Source organism: Triticum dicoccoides, chromosome 6B, assembly GCF_002162155.2.
Source record: "Triticum dicoccoides isolate Atlit2015 ecotype Zavitan chromosome 6B, WEW_v2.0, whole genome shotgun sequence".
NCBI classification, from domain to species: Eukaryota; Viridiplantae; Streptophyta; class Magnoliopsida; order Poales; family Poaceae; genus Triticum; species Triticum dicoccoides.
In genome coordinates, this window is record NC_041391.1 from 174,357,862 (window position 1) to 174,379,067 (window position 21,206).

General features: G+C 43.7%; 1 non-coding gene and 2 pseudogenes across 1 annotated transcript; all 3 read right to left on the reverse strand.

Annotated features, from left to right (window-relative positions):
• Positions 1-3,166: 3,166 nt before the first annotated feature.
• On the reverse strand, positions 3,167-3,340 carry LOC119326886 (annotated as a pseudogene).
• A 2,980-nt stretch (positions 3,341-6,320) lies between these two features.
• Positions 6,321-6,517, reverse strand: LOC119326869. Its single transcript, XR_005158232.1, has one exon. It is a non-coding gene; the product is annotated as a U2 spliceosomal RNA (small nuclear RNA).
• Positions 6,518-8,057: 1,540 nt separating this feature from the next.
• Positions 8,058-8,220, reverse strand: LOC119326889 (annotated as a pseudogene).
• Between the last annotated feature and the right edge of the window lie 12,986 nt (positions 8,221-21,206).

Here is a 21,206-nt window from a genome sequence, read left to right on the forward strand (position 1 = left end):
TTAAATCCGCAGAACAGTTCCTTCAGTAGACGATAACAAGGGAGTCAAGTAACCTATCTTTTCTTTTATATACTAGAAAAGATAGGTTACCTGATGATATAGTTGGAGAAAGGGATATGATATATTGTCGATGACGTGAACTGCAAAAGGATGCTCTTGGTGGCAGCGTCCTGGGCTTCTGAAACATGCTCATTTCAGCTGAAAGAATGTATTGTAATTATTGAGAGAGATGGAATTGTTTGGACCCCAGTGCCACCTTCACCAATCGACGGCATGCGAAGACACTGCCACAAGAGGTACCTTCTGTTTATTATTTTGTACTCATCTTATATGCTTTGTTGGTTTCAAATTGTTTGGTATTGATTCTTTAGGAATCTCATGAATCACTTGATAAGAATCAAAATCAGCACTCCCCACTAGAACACTGCTAGGTAAGGTACCTAACCTTTAAGTGTATGGCGCAGCCAAGATATTATATTTGTTTGTAATTCTTATGTGGTTATTAATACCTGACTATTGCAAATGCAATGCCTGAAGTTCCTGGACAAACAGAAACAACAAGAGTATTGTTTGGTCCGTCGCAAGTCGATAGCCATAGTAGAAAGGTAGTAATTGTTCTTGGCAATCATGCGCCTAACCACACAGTTCCATTTTTCTATAGCTGGTACAAAATGGTACCACACTAGAGGTGAAAATGCAGGTCTCTTGCTCGTCCTGAAAACCAAAACATAAGCAGGTTGAAGGCATACCATTTGTAATCATCTGTTGTTCTCAAAGAAAGAATCTTTTGTAGCATTTACACTCCTATGTACTATAGCTTTACATTCAGTAGTAGGCCCTAGGAAGCATTCCTAATAATGACCACATGTTTGATTATTTTGCTGGTTCAACATATCTATTTTTTTTATAAATATGTATTTGATTTATCGTTGATGTTTGGCAACTTGGTGCAGCATCGTTGCTTCTAGGATGAAGAATGAATGCATGTCATTCAGGGATAACTGCAGGCAATGAAATGTTGAAGGGTCCACCACCGGGAGGAGCGAGCAGATCGACGACATGCCAATCGTGCCGCCACTTTCCTGTCGATCTTGCGCCAAGTGCCGCACTCGGCTCTCCTCCTCGGAAATCACCAACCACATGAGAGATCAAGCGCGAGCTGCCGGTAAACAACACCAGAGGGCACCGCCCGCAGGGACTGACGAGGGCAACGTGGCGATGTGAGCTTCCTCCTCTTCCTGCCAGTGCTTTTACATGGGCTCCCCTTCGTTGTACTAAGCATGATTCTCCTCTGTGTCTCTCTCTCCGCTGCTCCTCCCGCAGGCCGCCGCAATCGCTGTCACGGAACTTCATCAGGTCTCCGGGCAGGATTTTGATATCTCACCGCCGCCTCCGAGCACTGTGTCGCTGACCTCGCCTCCTCCTAGGCCGAGATACACCAGCTCCGCATCCAAGCAGTATGAACCCTAGATTTTGTTTGGTTCACTGGTCATTTTCTTTTATTAATCTTCTTGCACTGACCACTTGGTGTTGCTGATGGCACAGATTGCAAAAGACGGCGAGGTTGAGCGTCTGACAGTAGAAATCTCAGACCTGCACAAGTCTAAGTGCCAGTCACTAGAATTGATGGAGCAGAGGGACAAAGATACAAGGGAGAAGGATGGCGTCATCCAGAGCTACAATTATAAGACAGTGAGCTCCCCTAACGCCCTTACACTTTCACAAGTAAATATGTAGCCGTCAGCAAACTGGTTGTATAGTTAGTTGAGAGCACAGGCTCACGTGAACAAATTGTCACTTGGTACAATCTGGTATAGTGGTGTTCAGGACTCAGTATTTTTTAGCATCATACATCGGCAGTGGTGGACAACTGGTTGCTGCTAGAGGATTTAGTTACCGAATTTAAGTATAGGTTTGTTCATGTAACTTGTTCAGCTTTAGAATAGGATTTTTTGAGCCTTACAAAAGAAAAGAGTGAGATGATTTGGTTTGGTTTGCTTAGCACCAATGTGGTGAAATGTTCATGTAGAGATGCACACATAACTGCATATTGTGGATGCCATTTCTTATTTTGACCAGTAAATCTATTGGAAGAACTTTGATTGACTAGATGATTTTTAGTTGGTTGTGCAGATTCATTTGTGTACATCGAGATCTGAGAGGAAGACGAGGAGACAGAGGGAGAAGGGGTGGGAAGAAGAGAGGGTGAAAGTATCTTCTTGGGACTTCCATGGCTAGGCTTCTTATTGCTAATGTGAAATTGCTAAAGTAGTTGTATTTTGTGATTTGTGCACACAATACTTTCTGCAACATAATTTTCTTACAAGTAATTTGAAATGAATCATTTGTTGATCTTCAGTTGGCGGCCCCTCACATTGTTGCACACTGCTCCATTTGGAACCATTAGGAAGTGTACTACCTCATGCCTTTTGAGATGCTTCCTTTGTAGTGAACTTGTTTTTGGTATAACTTTAGTCTATATTGGGTAGTTGTCTTACTTGTATATGGTATGCTGCTAACTTTGTTTTTGATTAGTACTTGCTCTCTCATGTTCGCACTCTTAGTATTGAACTTAATGTCGAGGGTTACCTTTCATGGTCTCGTGAATGCATTGAACTCAATGCTACCTTATAATCTGATGATGTTGAACTCGATGATGTCTACTACTCTATTACAAGTGGATGTTTTTTTATTTTTAGTTTTATTGTTATTTTGTTGTCCTATTTGAATATGTAGGCTAAATCAGGATCCTATTAACTTGAGCATTATCTGTTTGACCACATAGTTGGGACCGGCACCCTCGCGCCAAGGCGCGCTGCCGATCTAGTCTCCTTTATTGCAGGTGCACATGGAAAATTTCAGGTCGCCCAGTGATGCAAAATATTACACAAATGCAGTCATTAAGTGGAACGTGGAAACGTATTCTCCTATATTAAGTTGAACTGAATATAGTACTCTTCACATAGGAGTACAAAAAACCATCACTTGCAACTATTCAGAAGATCAACTCTACTAGCACACTTGATAGACAGGTTCTATTCGGAAGGAAATCAATCTTAGCTTACACAACCATAGGCACTTCTAATTCAGATAATGCTCCAAGTGAAAAAACATTAATCAACCTTGTATTAAATTTGGACGACTATTATTTTTTACATTGTACTGGTTGAGATGCGCCAGACTAGGCAATAGTGCAACGCCTAGGCGACAAATATGTGGTGGACCCTCCCCATAAAAAATAAATTTAATATCATTGTGGAAATGTAGTCCACATATCACATATTAAACTGATAAAAACGGGTACTACACTTGATCTTAGCCAAAAGGCCGAGAAAGGTATGCTTTAAAACGCTGCACAGGGTCTCATTTTATAGCTTTCTCAACCGCTCCGCTCTATTGCACGGGGGAGGCGGTAAACCGACAACAGATCATTAGAAACATGTCGTACGTCAAAACATATCTTTTTTTTTAGACATTCTCGCTAGACTTTATTCAAACTGCCACCACATTTACAGGAATGAAACTAAGATCCCCAGGTTGGTCTAACCAAACATGGCGGCCCAACCCGAATGAAAGTGCATGTCTAGCGATATTATGAGCCTCGAAATTCGAGCTGCTAAACTCGTGGATTATATTACATGGTGGCTATTTCTCTCGATTTGGACTTGTGTTGGCCCAGCTAAATATAGCAGCCCAGGCTCCCAGCTGCCTCAATGGCCCACTAACGTTGTTTCTTGGTTGATACCCACGGCCTCACTGAGCTCCTAACTGGCGCATTACGCGCCGCCGAACGAAACCGGCGCTCACGCGCTCCCTGGCGTGGACCAGCCCACGACCACGCAGTGCAACGAAAAAATTTAATTTATTGCGGGAAGAAAATGGTAGATCCTATGGCATTTCCTGCGTTTTTTTGCTTCCAGTTTTCCACAGTTTCTCCGTTTTTCCGTTGTTTTGCTCCGGTTTTTTAATTTTCTGTTTTGATTCCTTTTTCGTTTCATTTTCTTTTACATTATTTTGTTATTATTCTGTTCTATTTCTTTTTTTGTTTTCTTCTTTTTATTTGCGTATTATATAAAATGTTCATCGTGTATTACATAAAATTTAATTGTATTAAGAAAAATGCTTATTGTATATTATGAAAATTGTTCACCTTTGCATATAAAAATGTTCATCGTGTATTATGAAAATTTTCAACGTTTTTACTAAATGTTGAATGCGTATTCAAAAATTGTTCAACACATATATTCATATTGTTTCAAAAATGTTCATCGTGTACTATATATATATATATATATATATATATATATATATATATATATATATATATATATAGGAAAAATGCATCCTACTACCGGGTGTAGCTACACCCATTTCTCATATACTACTATGTGGTAGTATATATACTACTTTATCATTTTTAATATGTTCATATACTATATATAAGATACTCCAAAGCGAGTTATTATATATATATATACATATATATATATATTGTTTTTTTTTCTATTTTGGTTTTGGTTATTCGATGAGTATACAATTGCTCACTATGTTTCTTAATTTTTTTTCAGTATATATTACACAATGTTCATTGTGTATTCGCAAATTGTTCAACGTATTTTCACAAATGTTCAGTACGTGTCCGAAAATTCTTTAGCGCATATATTCCTATTTTTTTAAATGTTCATCGTATATGAAAATAAGTTCATCATGTATTATTTAAAATATTAAGCTTATTTTAAGAAAATGTCAATGGATATCGCAAAATGTTCAACGGATATTACAAAAAACAAGTTCACGCATTTTTTGAGAAAAGGTACAGAGAAAAAGAAAAAAAAGAAAAGACGAAAGAAAACGTACAGAAGAAAAGAAGAAAGAAGAAAGAAGACAATAGAAAAAAACGATGGAACCAGTCACAGTCGCTGCATTCACGCTAAACAAAGGAAGTCCCGTGTTCGAATCCCACCTTTCTGGCGAACCTTTTGCTGACAGAAAATAGTAAAGGAAATGGGCCGGCCCAGCGGGGAGAGAGGGTGTGCGCCCTGTACGGGTTGGCCTTTAAGGGGCGCTTAAGGCCGGCCTCGCGGTAGTAATTTTTGTCAACTAGCGAAAAAAACTACTGCTGGCACATGGCAGCGCATCTGAGAATTATGTCTTAGCCGGACGAACAGAATCAACACAACATCATCTAGGAATGTCTTAGCCAGAAGTATAACCCAAAGAAATGTGAACTAAATTGCTGAGCCCAACTCCGATGCATCTCGGATGAATCAGTCATGGTGCCACTGCAAGTCCTCACAAAGTGGCCATCCGTGATCCACAATGATGCACTGATGAAGCCGGGAGAAGAGACGAAGCTAGAAAACTGCACCTCTTCTTGCCGTCAGATTCTGAAGTCTTACTTGAGTAGACCACTGAAGCTGCTCTGCGCAGCAAGGCACAACACAAGCGTCTGTTTTATTTTTGCCACGACACGCTAGCTGCATTTCACACCATTGATATACCAGGGAGCTGGGATCGTGTCGAACTTAATTGGACAGAAGCGACTTACTCGGGTAAGAACTCCTAAACGGCAACAAAAGGGGCCCTACTCATTGATATAAGCAACCAGCTGAAGAATGAACATCTGGTTTCCAGGATAGTTCCATGGGAACCACTCCAGTTTTCTTTCACGAAGGTGCAGCTGGATTGCACATACCTTACCTTAGCCTTTGCTCTCGTCCAGGTCATCTCCTTTTTGCAGGCGTACATGTGAAATTTCAATTTCAGTTTGCCTTGCACAAGTACAGTCATCAGTACAACTCTGAAAGTGCATTCTTGACATAGGGGTGCACTACTACCTATTGAACTGAATATAGTACACAAATCCATCACTTGCAAATATTCGAAATTCAACTCTAACAGCACACAGGCAATCTTTTCATAGGATAATATATTGTAGATGTTGCTCCCAAGTGGAAAAATAAGAGCATCCTTGACGATGATGCACCTAGCAACAAGAAATCACTTTCAGTTGAGTTTGTACTCCCTCCGTCCGAAAATACTTGTCATCAAAATGGATAAAAAGAGATGTATCTAGAACTAAAATATGTCTAGATACATCCCATTTTATCCATTTTGATGACAAGTATTTCCGGACGGAGGGAGTACAAATCTAACTGATTCATATAACAGAGAACCAGCTCCATTATATAGGCTATGAAATGGCAATTGGAATGCAACTGAAGAAAAAAGATCAAGACAAAGAGCTATTCTGTTATCATCAATCCAAAAATTGTTTGACCTCAGGATATAAAAAACAAAAAAAGTTTACTTTATATTGGTTGGGGTGCGCCTGGCCTGGGCAATAGTGTAACGCCCAGGCGACACACGAGGGCCCCACTAGCAAGCTAGTGTGGTGGACCCTCCCCCACAAAAAATAAATTTAATATCGTTGTGGGCACATGGCCCACATATCAGATATTAAACTGATAAGAACAGATACTACACTTGATCTTAGCCAAAAGGCCGAGAAAGGTATGCTTTGGAATGCTGGCCTGTGTCTCCTCTTATAGCTCGGTTGGCTCATTGTGCTTCTAGCGCGGGCGAGGTGGGACTAAACAAGTTAGAGTTCTTAACAGAGTCATTAGACCTGCCTCTGCGTTTTACTACCGGTTCTCCTGTTTTGGATTTCTTGGCCCAACTAAGTGATAGTGGCCCAGATGCCCCGACAGCCCAATAATGTGGCTTAACTCATACTCATGGCCTGACCATGGTAGTAGATAATCAAAGTTGTCAAGTAGCCAAAACGACATGACTAACTAACTAATGCTTCCCCTAAAAAAACATTACTAGCACCTGGCAGCTCACCGAATGATTCATATTTTAGCCTGGAATAGCAACGCTTCCTAATTTAGTTTATTTTATTTAATATAATAAAAAGCAAACCTTTTTCACTTGGGTGTGCAGGGATTTAACTTCAAGAACTTGATGAACCTGTGAAGACCATTGAAATGACATCTAATCTACCCAGTTAGCAATGTTGTCAGAGAAGTATCTGCAATTTCCATGTCGGTTACAGAGGGCCAGCCACTTGCTGTATTAATTCTTAATCAGAACAGTATTAGTAGCCACGCGTTCAGCGATACTTTCTTTCTTTACCTTGATCCAACCGCTGTACGCTGATGAATGCCTCTGTTCAACTGGGAAGAAACTAAAGTGCAGTCCGCGTCAACACAGCATCTTCGGGATATTACAGCAGAAATATACCCCGCAGAAATGCAGCTCTTTATAACCAACCATATATGTTCATTGTTCAATGACAAGCAGCCGGCCTGATTATGTTTCTGTCACTGACACTGCAAGTTCTCACACGGTACGTTGTCCATGAAACTAGAAAACTGCACTTCTTGCCGTCAGACTCTTAAGTCTTCCTTGACTAGTGACTAGACCATTGACACAGTGGAGATCCTCACAAAATAAGCGTATGTTGCTCTTTTCCCACAGTATATGCTGCATTTCGTAGCAGTAATATAACGGCCTAAGTATTATGTTCAAGTACCGCTTGGCATGAGCGGTCCGCTATCTCAGAAAACAATCAACAAAAAGGTTTATGTTAAAGTTAAACACGAAAGCGATTATTCAAGTGTTCAATAAGAACTATAGAAAAGCGCCAAAGTGTACACTGCCTGCAAGAGCTTCTGATTTCCTTTGTTTTAAAGAACCATGTCATATCATTACGATCAGGAAATAGGAAAAGGGAAAATGGGGGTGGGGGAATGCAGCCGACGGTATCCCAGAAGTTTTAAGGCAAGACAGGAAGTCAAGAAGAAAAATTGATACATCGTGTGAGCCACTGCTATGTACTCCTCCACAATACTAACAGCTTGTTATGTATAAACAAGGACTTCAGACTAGTAAAATAGCAGTAATAGTTTTTTTTTTCAGGGTGCAGTAATAGTTAACTGTAGAGTTGGCCAAAGCAATTAGGCCTAATTTTTTTAGCTTGTGTTAGGTAAAATAATGGTTAATTACAGGGTTAGCCAAAACAATTAGGACTAAAAATGTTTACTTTGTATTGGTTGGGGTGCGCCTGCCTGGGCTGTAGTGCAAGCCACTGTGGTGGACCCTCCCCCACGAAAGATAAATTTAATATCGTTGTGAGCACATGACCCACATATCAGATATTAAACTGATAAGAACAGATACTACACTTGATCTTAGCCAAAAGGCCGAGAAAGGTATGCTTTCAAGTGTTACCCTCCACCTTCTCTTATAGCTATCTTGGGCGACTGCGCTGGTTGCACGGGCGAGGTGGGACTAAACAAGTTGGGAGTCATTAGAAACCTGCCTCTGCTTTTCCCTGCCATTGCTCCCGTTTTGGACTTCTTGGCCCAACTAGAGATTAGTAGCCCAGAGGCCTCAACAGCCCAGCAACCATGTGGGTGTGGCTTAACTCATAGTCATGGCCTGATCACGATAGGGCATAATTAATTGTCAAGCAGTGGTTACTAAAAAAAAAAGTTGTCAAGCAGTGAACGAGTTAATAGTGGTTATTAATTAACTATTGCTACCCCTAAAAAGTTAATTAACTCTTGCTGGCTCCTGCAACTCATCCGTATCTGGTTAGCAACCTTTCCTAAATTAGTTTATTTATTAAATAACAATGTAATAAAAGCAAGTTTTTATCATTTGGGTGAAACTCGATGTACCTATGAAAGCTATTGAAACGACATCCAAACTACCCCAATTAGCATTGTTCCTGTCAGTTAAGTGTGCTGTATTCACAACGTTACAGAGTGCTATTCAGAACAGTATTAGCAGCGATACTTTCTTTCTCCTCCTTGATCCAAACCGAACCACTCTAAGCTGATGAATGCTTATGCTGCCATCAACTGGGAAGAAATCAAAATGCAGCCCGTGCGAACACCATGATCGACACATATTACTGCCGTGAGAAGAACACAGATCGGCCTAAGGCATGCATCACCATGGCAGTTGGTTACCTTGTTCGGGTTGGCTGTACCAGCACTCCAGCAGACAGTGCCGTTCGTGAGGGTTTGCCCAGTTCCGGCGTTACACAATCACATGCACGGCAGGGCAGCTCACATGCATAGACACACTCATCTAGAGAAACTCGAGATGAGTCGTCCAACCTCCCCCGCATGCCTATTCTCCCCACATGAATGCAGATTTTGTGAGCTTATACACCCGGGCCTCACTATCCTAGCACTCCAATGTTGCTTTGAGATCTGTGCTACACAACTATCTTATTACATGGAATTTTCTCTTTTTTGTTCCTCTCATATAAAACTTGTCTTGAACTTCAAACTTTGCAGTACAACATAACTTTGTAACTAGAATGTGAGATAAAACTTTCAGATTTTTTTGTCCGACATAAATATGAAAAATAAGATTTTTTAATCAAACAAATCTCAAATCTCATTTTGTATATTTATGTTGGACCAAAAAATCTGTAAGTTTTATCCCACATTCTACATAAAAAGCTTTGTTGTGCTGCAAAGTTGAAGTACAAATACATATTCTATATGAGAGAAACAAAAAAGAGAAAATTATTTGCACGAATCGTGATGCAGGAATGAGTGGTTGGATAAGGAGTACCCGAGTGCATAGGCTCTAAAACATGTTTTCGCTCCCCACATAGTGCCAGCTCCATCGCTTGCGCGCACAAGCAAGGACTCGACTCCTCCCTCCGTGTATATAAGCAGCGGCATGGTTACACCCATCTTCTCAGAACCACACCGATCGAGCCAAGAGCTTTGCAGTGCGTGAGGGACAGAGGGAGTGAGAGAATGGCGGGTGGCAAAGCCGCTCTCCTGATGGCCCTGCTGCTCCTGAGCCTGGCCTTGGAGACCCAGGCGGACAGCGGCGGCTACGACCCCGCCCCGACGGCGACGCCGCTCACCACGTCCCACAGGAAGCGGCGTCCGTCTCCGCCGCGCCCTCCCACGCCAACGCCGCCCCCGTACACCCCGTCCCCTCCTGAGCCCACGCCAACGCCGCCGCCGTACACTCCGTCCCCTCCTGAGCCCACGCCAATACTGCCGCCGTACACTCTGTCCCCTCCGTCCCCTCCTGAGCCCACGCCACCCCCATACGCCCCGGCCCCGATGCCATCTCCCTTCCTCGAGCACGGCGTGGAAGCCGACTCCGCTGGCGTACAGGCTGCCGCCGCCTACGAGGAGCCGCCATCGACGCCGGATAATGCTTAGGGCTGTGACCGTGAGTCCCTGCCAATGCATGCAGGGCCATTCTCTCGGAGATTAAGTAATATGTAGTCTGAATAATAATGCAGATTGCTTGGTTACCCGCCGCTGATTTGTGTTCGTCCAGAGTTAGCGTACTTTCATGCATGTGGGTATTGCTACTGTTGTGGTGTTACTGTAAAACCATTATCTGATAGTATAATGTGGAAATGGAGATGGGAAACTGCATGTTGTTTGTCCCAACATGAGTTCAACGTCAATAACATGAGTTCCGCTGATGAGATGTGATGTTTGCATGTCGAAACAGTCAATACTATGGCAACCAAAGCTAGTTCTGCAGGATGCCCATGCCACACGCTTGAACAAATACTTACGATCAAGCCCTTCAGCTGCGCGCATAAGCCGGCACCGTACGTGGCGCATGCCAAACCGTCCGATGAACGCTTATTCTTTTTTCTATCTCATCCGCCGAATTTACGTGAATAAATTTACTAATAATGTTTGCATGGGAGCTAGCGTACGTGAAGCATGTTTCACTGCGCCGGTTTCATTTCAAAATGAATGTTTGTTTTCTCACAAGCCAGCGGCCTAAATCATGCTGCGTTCTAGCACCAAAATGAGAGAAACACTCGACAGAAAGAGAGCAGAGAAACCCACCTTTGTCCAGCAAGGGTGTTTATATTACTGTATAAACGTTCCATTACGTCATTACGTGCGTGATCGACTTTGAAAAATCATTCAGTGTTCTGAAAACGGTTGACGATAAGGTTAATGGATTGGAAGAGAGAGCCAACTGAAGGAAGATAAGGTTATCAGTCAGTTGAACAACCTCTCCTTTCGGCTGGACATGGTAATGTGTGTCACCTCATTTGTAGGACTACTCGATGTTACTCGTTTTGTTCAGAGCTCACCTAAACCTTGATCGTCTTGGTATGCAAGAAACCAAACGGGTATGAAGCACTGAAACAGATTGTGCTTTTTTGTAAACGGTTGAAGTCCTCATTACGCAAGTGAGAATAATGGAATCAATCTCCCATAGGAAATATTTCAATGCTTTTAAGTATACATAGAGGAGGGAAATGCGTATGAACATGCACATATGGGTGCTTGAGCTGTCCACACCCCCTCGTTTACTTGAAGATCCCTAAAATATAAAGTTGGTGTGAAATTTACCTTTTCTGAAATCGGAGACATATTGAAACAAACAAAACGAAGGAATTGAAATAAATGATGAAACGGATGTATTTGAGATTGTTCTTGTGTCTAAGGTCTTGTTGACAGGAATTCAAATACCAGTCATCCAAAAAATCACAATGAAATAAAATGCATGTCTCTTATTTAGGGAGAGAGAAGTCAATCAGGAGCTATGCACGCAACCGTTCTTTTGTGCATGCTTTCTTACCTCCTCACAAAAGCTAACACAACTTGATTCATATTTGCTTGTACTATATATCAATTTACAACAACTGCTTTACCCGCAAAAGCTAGCGGAAATCTTCATGCATATTTGATCGCTGGATACTGCTCCGCTACCTTGCAGAGCCGTTCAAAAATGCAAGTTAGTGATTTGGGGAATTTGTGGAGCAAGGTGCATGTATATGACCTAGGTACAGGATTACACACGAGAGATTTACCCTGTTCCGGGAGCGTATTCGAGAGGCAATACCCTACTCATCCTTAGGCTCTGTTCGGCAACACTCCACTCTTCCAAGATGGAGCGGAGCACGCGGAGCGCCAGGTTAGTAACTCCCCAAATTACAACTACATGCCACTTCGCTCCCGGTCGGATTTGCGGAGCGGAGGTGTCGGTGTGAAATCCGGCAGACCTTGGGGTAGGGGGTCCCGAGCTGTGGATCTCGGATCGGTGGTAATAGGAACAAGGGAGACGATGTTTACCCAGGTTCGGGCCTTCTTGATGGTGGTAAAACCCTACGTCCTGCTCTTATTTATATTGATGGAGATGTATCATGTACAAGATTGATCGACCTTGAGATCATAAGTTGTGTTCTAACTCTAGGGCTAGGTGAATGTAATTGTGATTCGGTACCTTCTACGGGCTAAAACCCTTGACTTATATACACACCAAGTAGGGCATCTACGGTTACATGGTCAGTATCTAAGGGGTCGCACGAAGACGGCAGGAGATGTTTTGGAGTATACGTCAAGTCTTCGGCAGAGGCAGCCTTGATCATGCCTAGGCACGCAGCTTTTGGAGTCCAGCTAGAAGCGAACGAGGGCCCACCGGCCCATCCGAGGACTATGGACCGGTTAGGTTAGTACCACTATACACAGGACAACGTCCCCAAATAGGCTCTTAGTGTTTGATCAATCCTTGTAGGAGGAAACAATAGATTCTCCCCTCACCTCGTTTTTTTTTGAAATGGGCAGCTCCTTTTCATTCATATCATAGTTGTTCATTACAGATAATGGACCTGATTATATCAGGACACTCATTCAGCCAACATGAACCAGAGTCGTGTTCTGCCGATTTGGCAAGAACATGAGCAGCCTCATTACAAGTACGAATAACATGTCTAAAAGTACATGATGCAAATTTTGTAGCTCTACTCTTAATATCGTAAACATTAGCACCAGTCAGGGACCTATCCATGCTCTGTTGTTGGACTTTCTTAATCACCGAGAGACAGTCTAAAGCCACCTGAAGCCTTTGGACCCCTATGTTTTCAGCGAGGATGAGTGCTTGGCGTATAGCATAGGCTTCAGCAACCTCAGGACAGTATACGTGATTAAGAAAGCCACGACAAGCAGCTCGCACCAGTCCCTTATAATCACGAATTACCAATCCGAACCGTCCAGATTTTGAGAAAATTGCAGCATCCACATTGATCATGAGCAGGCCTTCCGGCGGCGGAGACCATTTATGAATTGATGTCGATGTCTCACGCCTGTTGGAACCTGCTAATATGTTGCTGTTCAGCGAGATAAAATCAATATAAGCCTTGATCCTTCCAGCAATATGAAGGGGATGAGAGATTGTCTCACCATTGCGACATGAGTTCTTATTCTCCCATATATGCCATACAGCCACCGCAAAAATCATGGAGTGGAACTCAGAAGCTTCAGACATCCAGTCCATTAACCATTGCCTGATATGAACAAATTTTTTTAGCTTTAGGCAAATACCATAATCTTTCTTTAACTCCTTCCATATTTCTTTGACATATTGGCAGTGAAAAAAACAATGTTCCACATTTTCCTATCTATTACAGAGATGACAATCATACCTTGCTGGGATTGATCGCATTTGAAGTTGAATACCTGTAGGGAGGCAATTATGACCATTCTCCACAAAACCACCTTCATCTTGTTCGGACATTGAACTGACCATAATTTCCTCCAAGCTTTTTCCGTGGCCTTTTGGTTTGACGTCGCACCTTTGGCCTCTTTACTTCTCACTAGTAGAAAAAAGGGTATTTCTCCCGGTTCATAAGGGCCTATAGTCCCGGTTCTGGAACCGGGACTAAAGGGTCGTTACTAAAGCCCCCCCCTTTAGTCCCGGTTCTTACACGAACCGGGACTAAAGCCTCTCCACGTGGATGCTGCCTGGAGGTCCACCTTTAATCCTGTTGGGGAACGTTGCAGAAAATTAAAATTTTTCCTACGGTTTCACCAAGATCCATCTATGAGTTCATCTAAGCAACGAGTCAAGGGAGTGAGTTTGCATCTACATACCACTTGTAGATCGCGTGCGGAAGCGTTCGAGGGAACGGTGATGATGGAGTCGTACTCGACGTGATTCAGATCACCGATGACCAAGTGCCGAACGGACAGCACCTCCGCGTTCAACACACGTACGGAACGAACGACGTCTCCTCCGTCTTGATCCAGCAAGGAGGAAGGAGAGGTTGAGGAAGACAGCTCCAACGGCAGCACGACGGCGTGGTGTTGGTGGAGAAGCAGTACTCCGGCAGGGCTTCGCCAAGCTCGTGACGGAGGAGGAGAGGTGTTGGGGAGGGAAGGGGCTGCGCCTTGGTTGTGTCTTGCAGCCCTCCCCTCATCCCTCTATTTATAGGGGAAGGGGCAAGGGGGGCCGGCCCCTCTAGATGGGATCTAGAGGGGGGGGGGCGGCGGCCAGGGAGGGGGGACTTGCCCCCCAAGCAAAGGGGGTGCGCCCCCTTTAGGGTTCCCCCCAACCCTAGGCGCATGGGCCCAAGGGGGGGGGGGGTGCCCAGCCCTCCAGGGCCTGGTGCCCTGCCCCACGCGGCCCATGTGGCCCACCAATATGCCCTTGAAACTTTTCGGTGTCCGCATGACAACTTCCCATATATAAATCTTTACCTCCGGACCCTTCCGGAACTCCTCGTGACGTCCGGGATCTCATCCGGGACTCCGAGTAACATTCGGTAATCACATACAAGTCTTCCTAATAACCCTAGTGTCATCGAACCTTAAGTGTGTAGACCCTACGGGTTCGGGAGACATGGAGACATGACCGAGACGGCTCTCCGGTCAATAACCATCAGCGGGATCTGGATACCCATGTTGGCTCCCACATGCTCCTCGATGATGTCATCGGATGAACCACGATCTCGAGGATTCAAGCAACCCCGTATACTATTCCCTTTGTCAATCGGTACGTTACAAGCCCGAGACTCGATCGTCGGTATCCCAATACCTCGTTCAGTCTCGTTACCGGCAAGTCACTTTACTCGTACCGTAATGCATGATCCCGTGACCAAACACTTGGTCACTTTGAGCTCATTATGATGATGCATTACCGAGTGGGCCCAGAGATACCTCTCCATCATACGGAGTGACAAATCCCAGTCTCGATCCGTGTCAACCCAACAGACACTTTCGGAGATACCTGTAGTGCACCTTTATAGTCACCCAGTTACGTTGTGACGTTTGGTACACCCAAAGCATTCCTACGGTATCCGGAAGTTACACGATCTCATGGTCTAAGGAAGAAATACTTGACATTGGAAAAGCTCTAGCAAAACGAACTACACGATCTTGTGCTATGCTTAGGATTGGGTCTTGTCCATCACATCATTCTCCTAATGATGTGATCCCGTTGTCAACGACATCTAATGTCCATAGTCAGGAAACCATGACTATCTGTTGACCAACGAGCTAGTCAACTAGAGGCTTACTAGGGACGTATTGTGGTCTATGTATTCACATGTGTATTACGATTTCCGGATAATACAATTATAGCATGAATAAAAGACAATTATCATGAACAAGGAAATATAATAATGCTTTTATTATTGCCTCTAGGGCATATTTCCAACAGTCTCCCACTTGCACTAGAGTCAATAATCTAGTTACACTGTGATGAATCGAACACCCATAGAGTTCTGGTGTTGATCATGTTTTGCTCGTGAGAGAGGTTTAGTCAACGGATCTGCGACATTCAGATCCGTATGTACTTTGCAAATATCTATGTCTCCATCTTAAACATTTTCACGGATGGAGTTGAAATGACGCTTGATGTGCCTGGTCTTCTTGTGAAACCTGGGCTCCTTGGCAAGGGCAATAGCTCCAGTGTTGTCACAGAAGAGTTTGATCGGCCCCGACGCATTGGGTATGACTCCTAGGTCGGTGATGAACTCCTTCATCCAAATTGCTTCATGTGCTGCCTCCGAGGCTGCCATGTACTCCGCTTCACATGTAGATCCCGCCACGACGCTCTGCTTGCAGCTGCACCAGCTTACTGCTCCACCATTCAATATATACACGTATCCGGTTTATGACTTAGAGTCATCCAGATCTATGTCGAAGCTAGCGTCGACGTAACCCTTTACGACGAGCTCTTCGTCACCTCCATAAACGAGAAACATGTCCTTTGTCCTTTTCAGGTACTTTAGGATATTCTTGACCGCTATCCAGTGTTCCTTGCCGGGATTACTTTGGTACCTTCCTACCAAACTTACGGCAAGGTTTACATCAGGTTTGGTACACAACATGGCATACATAATAGATCCTATGGCTGAAGCATAGGGGATGACACTCATCTCTTCTTTATCTTTTGCCGTGGTCGGGCATTGAGCCGAGCTCAATCTCACACCTTGCAATACAGGCAAGAACCCCTTCTTGGACTGATCCATTTTGAACTTCTTCAAAATCTTATCAAGGTATGTGCTTTGTGAAAGACCTATGAGGCGTCTCGATCTATCTCTATAGATCTTGATGCCTAATATATAAGCAGCTTCTCCAAGGTCCTTCATTGAAAAAAACTTATTCAAGTAGGCCTTAATGCTGTCCAAAAGTTCTATATCATTTCCCATCAAAAGTATGTCATCTACATATAATATGAGAAATGCTACAGAGCTCCCACTCACTTTCTTGTAAACGCAGGCTTCTCCATAAGTCTGCATAAACCCAAACGCTTTGATCATCTCATCAAAGCGAATGTTCCAACTCCGAGATGCTTGCACCAGCCCATAAATGGATCGCTGGAGCTTGCATACTTTGTTAGCATTTTTAGGATCGACAAAACCCTCCGGCTGCATCATATACAGTTCTTCCTTAAGATGCCCGTTAAGGAATGCCGTTTTGATGTCCATCTGCCATATCTCATAATCATAGCATGCGGCATTTGCTAACATGATTCGGATGGACTTAAGCTTCGCTACGGGAGAGAAAGTCTCATCGTAGTCAATCCCTTGAACTTGCCGATAACCCTTAGCGACAAGTCGAGCTTTATACATGGTGACATTTCCATCCGCGTTCGTCTTCTTCTTAAAGATCCATTTGTTTTCTATCGCTCGCCGATCATCGGGCAAGTCAGTCAAAGTCCATACTTTGTTTTCATACATGGATTCTATCTCGGATTTCATGGCTTCTAGCCATTTGTTGGAATCTGGGCCCGCCATTGCTTCTTCATAGTTCGAAGGTTCACCGTTGTCCAACAACATGATTTCCAGGACAGGGTTGCCGTACCACTCTGGTGCGGAACGTGTCCTTGTGGACCTATGAAGTTCAGTAGCAACTTGATCCGAAGTACCTTGATCATCATCATCATTTTCCTCTTCAGTTGGTGTAGGCATCACAGGAACATTTTCCTGAGGTGCACTACTATCCCGTTCAAGAGGTAGTACTTCATCGAGTTCTACTTTCCTCCCACTTACTTCTTTCGAGAGAAACTCTTTTTCCAGAAAGGATCCGTTCTTGGAAACAAAGATCTTGCCCTCGGATCTTAAGTAGAAGTTATACCCAATGGTTTCTTTAGGGTATCCTATGAAGACGCATTTTTCCGACTTGGGTTCGAGCTTTTTAGGTTGAAGTTTCTTGACATAAGCATCGCATCCCTAAACTTTTAGAAACGACAGCTTAGGTTTCTTCCCAAACCATAATTCATACGGTGTCGTCTCAACGGATTTAGACAGTGCCCTATTTAAAGTGAATGTAGCTGTCTCTAGAGCGTATCCCCAAAATGATAGCGGTAAATCGGTAAGAGACATCATAGATCGCACCATATCCAATAGAGTGTGATTACGACGTTCGGACACACCGTTACGCTGAGGTGTTCCAGGCGGCGTGAGTTGTGAAACGATTCCACATTTTCTTAAGTGTGTACCAAATTCGTGACTTAAATATCCGATCCGATCGTAAGAACTTTATCTTTCGGTCACGTTGATTCTCTACTTCATTCTGAAATTCCTTGAACTTTTCAAAGGTCTCAGACTTGTGTTTCATCAAATAGACATACCCATATCTACTCAAGTCATCAGTGAGAGTGAGAACATAACGATATCCTCCGCGAGCCTCAACACTCATTGGACCGCACACATCGGTATGTATGATTTCCAACAAGTTGGTTGCTCGCTCCATTGTTCCGGAGAACGGAGTCTTGGTCATTTTGCCCATGAGGCATGGTTCGCATGTGTCAAATGATTCATAATCGAGAGACTCTAAAAGTCCATCAGCATGGAGCTTCTTCATGCGCTTGACACCAATGTGACCAAGGCGGCAATGCCACAAGTATGTGGGACTATCGTTATCAACTTTACATCTTTTGTATTCACGCTATGAATATGTGTAACATTACGTTCGAGATTCATTAAGAATAAACCATTGACCATCGGGGCATGACCATAAAACATATCTCTCATATAAATAGAACAACCATTATTCTCGGATTTAAATGAGTAGCCATCTCGTATTAAATGAGATCCAGATACAATGTTCATGCTCAAACTTGGCACTAAATAACAATTATTGAGGTTTAAAACTAATCTCGTAGGTAAATGTAGAGGTAGCGTGCCGATGGCGATCACATCGACCTTGGAACCATTCCCGACGCGCATCGTCACCTCGTCCTTCGCCAGTCTCCGCTTATTCCGCAGCTCCTGCTGTGATTTACAAATGTGAGCAACGGCACCAGTATCAAATACCCAGGAGATACTACGAGTACTGGTAAGGTACACATCAATTACATGTATATCAAATATACCTTTAGTGTTGCCGGCCTTCTTGTCTGCTAAGTATTTGGGGCAGTTCCGCTTCCAGTGGCCCTTCCCCTTGCAATAAAAGCACTCAGTTTCAGGCTTGGGTCCATTCTTTGACTTCTTCCCGGCAACTGGCTTACCGGGCGCGGCAACATCTTTGCCGTCCTTCTTGAAGTTCTTCTTACCCTTGCCCTTCTTGAACTTAGTGGTCTTATTGACCATCAACACTTGATGTTCTTTCTTGATTTCAACCTCTGCTGACTTCAGCATTGAAAATACTTCAGGAATGATCTTCACCATCCCCTGCATATTGTAGTTCATCACAAAGCTCTTGTAGCTTGGTGGGAGCGACTGAAGGATTCTGTCAATGACCGCCTCATCCGGGAGGTTAATATCCAGCTGGGACAGGCGGTTGTTCAACCCAGACATTTTGAGTATATACTCACTGACAGAACTATTTTCCTCCATCTTACAACTATAGAACTTGTCGGAGACTTCATATCTCTCGACCCGGGCATGAGCTTGGAAAACTAGTTTCAGCTCCTCGAACATCTCATATGCTCCGTGTTGCTCAAAACGCTTTTGGAGCCCCGGTTCTAAGCTGTAAAGCATGCCACACTGAACGAGGGAGTAATCATCAGCACGAGACTGCCAAGCATTCATAATGTCTTGGTTCTCTGGGACGGGAGCGTCACCTAGCGGTCCTTCTAGGACATATTGTTTCCTGGCAGCTATGAGGATGATCCTCAGGTTCCGGACCTAGTCCGTATAGTTGCTGCCATCATCTTTCAGCTTGGTTTTCTCTAGTAACGCGTTGAAGTTCATGTTGACATGAGCGTTGGCCATTTGATCTACAAGACATATCATGCAAAAAGTTTTAGACTAAGTTCATGATAATTAAGTTCATCTAATCAAATTATTTTAATGAACTCCCACTCAGATTAGACATCCCTGTAGTCATCTAAGTGTTACACGATCCGAGTCGACTAGGCCGTGTCCGATCATCACGTGAGACAGACTAGTCATCGTCGGTGAACATCTCCATGTTGATCGTATCTTCCATACCACTCATGTTCGACCTTTCGGTCTCTTGTGTTCCGAGGCCATGTCTGTACATGCTAGGCTCGTCAAGTTAACCCTAAGTGTTCTACATGTGTAAATCTGTCTTACACCCGTTGTATATGAACGTAAGGATCTATCACACCCGATCATCACGTGGTGCTTCGAAACGACGAACTTTAGCAACGGTGCACAGTTAGGGGGAACAATTTCTTGAAATTATTATAAGGGATCATCTTATTTACTACCGTCGTTCTAAGTAAACAAGATGCATAAACATAATAAACATCACATGCGATTATATAATAGTGACATGATATGGCCAATATCATATAGCTCCTTCGATCTCCATCTTCGGGGCTCCATGATCATCTTCGTCACCGGCATGACACCATGATCTCCATCATCATGATCTCCATCATCGTGTCTTCATGAAGTTGTCACGCCAACAACTACTTCTACTTCTATGGCTAACGCGTTTAGCAATAAAGTAAAGTAATTTACATGGCGTTCTTCAATGACACGCAGGTCATACAAAAAAATAAAGACAACTCCTATGGCTCCTGTCGGTTGTCATACTCATCGACATGCAAGTCGTGATTCCTATTACAAGAACATGATCTCATACATCACAATATATCATTCATCATTCATCACAACTTCTGGCCATATCACATCACATGACAATTGCTGCAAAAACAAGTTAGACGTCCTCTACTTGTTGTTGCATCTTTTACGTGGCTGCAATTGGGTTCTAGCAAGAACGTTTTCTTACCTACGAATAACCATAACGTGATCTTGTCAACTTCTATTTACCCTTCATAAGGGCCCTTTTCATCGAATCCGCTTCAACTAAAGTAGGAGAGACAGACACCCGCTAACCACCTTATGCAACTAGTGCATGTCAGTCGGTGGAACCTGTCTCACGTAAGCGTACGTGTAAGGTCGGTCTGGGTTGCTTCATCCCACGATACCGCTGAAGCAAGAAAAGACTAGTAGCGGCAAGCAAGTTGACAAGATCTACGCCCACAACAAAATTGTGTTCTACTCGTGCAATAGAGAACTACACATAGACCTAGCTCATGATGCCACTGTTGGGGAACGTTGCAGAAAATTAAAAATTTTCCTACGGTTTCACCAAGATCCATCTATGAGTTCATCTAAGCAAGGAGTCAAGGGAGTGAGTTTGCATCTACATACCACTTGTAGATCACGTGTGGAAGCGTTCGAGGGAACGGTGATGATGGAGTCGTACTCGACGTGATTCAGATCACCGATGACCAAGTGCCGAACGGACAGCACCTCCGCGTTCAACACACGTACGGAACGGACGACGTCTCCTCCGTCTTGATCCAGCAAGGAGGAAGGAGAGGTTGAGGAAGACAGCTCCAACGACAGCACGACGGCGTGGTGTTGGTGGAGAAGCAGTACTCCGGCAGGGCTTCGCCAAGCTCGTGACGGAGGAGGAGAGGTGTTGGGGAGGGAAGGGGCTGCGCCTTGGTTGTGTCTTGCAGCCCTCCCCTCACCC